The following is a 1,042-nucleotide window of genomic DNA, read 5'->3' as shown; positions in this document are numbered from 1 at the left end:
AGGGGGGGGGGGGGGGGGGGGGGGGGGGCAGACACAGAATCTGAAGCAGGCTCCAAGCTCTGAGCTGTCAGCACAGAGCCCGATGTGGGGCTCGAACTCACACTCTGTGAGATCATGACCTGAGCTGAAATCAAGAGTCAGACTCCACCGACTGAACCATCCAGGAGTCCCAGTAAGGAACTGGTATTTATTTAATGGAATGCCGAGTTGTGTCACACACTGTGACTGCTAGAGTAATGATGTAGGAAGGGCAGAGATTGGTAAGAGCTGAAGTCTGAGAATGATGGGTGGAGGGTGTGTGACTTAAACCCGACCTCGTGAGATGGTGAGGGGGAGTGGGTGCTTGTGTTTGAGATAGGAATGCTAGAATGGGGTTGAAGACTGTGCCATAGTAGAAAAGAAGGTAGAATTGGAGCAAGATAAGAAAAAAAGAGTAAGAATTTGATCTTTAAGCCTTTAAAGGCTTTTAGCTGATGAGGGAAGTGTTCTGTGATAGGAGGGAAGCCTGGAGCCCCAGCCTGGAAGGTTGCAGTTAGCCGCCTGGGAGGCAAGTGCCTGCATAGGTGTCAGAGGCTAGGAACGAAGGTCGTGGTGGATGGCGTTGAGAGATGCTGGGGGAAAAATAATGGAATTTCTGCTGGGGACATTTGGAATAAATCCGTGTAGCTGAGAGAAGAATGCCCACTGAGCCTGTTCCTGAGAAGTCAGGAATCTGAACTGGGGTTGAATTGGTAATAGTTTTCACAGCCGCTAGTACTCCTGAATTTGGGTACAGGAGTCTCATTTCAGGTATTTGAATGATTAAACACAGGATGGGATTTAAAGTACTTAATAAGGAACTGTTTCAGATTCCTAGTATCAGTCTGCTTGGTGGAAGCATTTCTCTGCCTGTTGATAAGAATTCTTACTGATCTTGTTGACTAAAACCAGAATTTTGCATTTAATTTTTATGTATGAGGATGATTTGAATTCTCTTAGAACAAATGATTTGTTTGCCTTTGACTGTACGCATTCCCCCCTATTGCTCCAGCCCCACCCTTTC

This window comes from Panthera uncia, unplaced genomic scaffold (genome assembly GCF_023721935.1).
Source record: "Panthera uncia isolate 11264 unplaced genomic scaffold, Puncia_PCG_1.0 HiC_scaffold_1607, whole genome shotgun sequence".
Taxonomy (NCBI): domain Eukaryota; kingdom Metazoa; phylum Chordata; class Mammalia; order Carnivora; family Felidae; genus Panthera; species Panthera uncia.
This window is presented reverse-complemented; position numbering follows the sequence as displayed.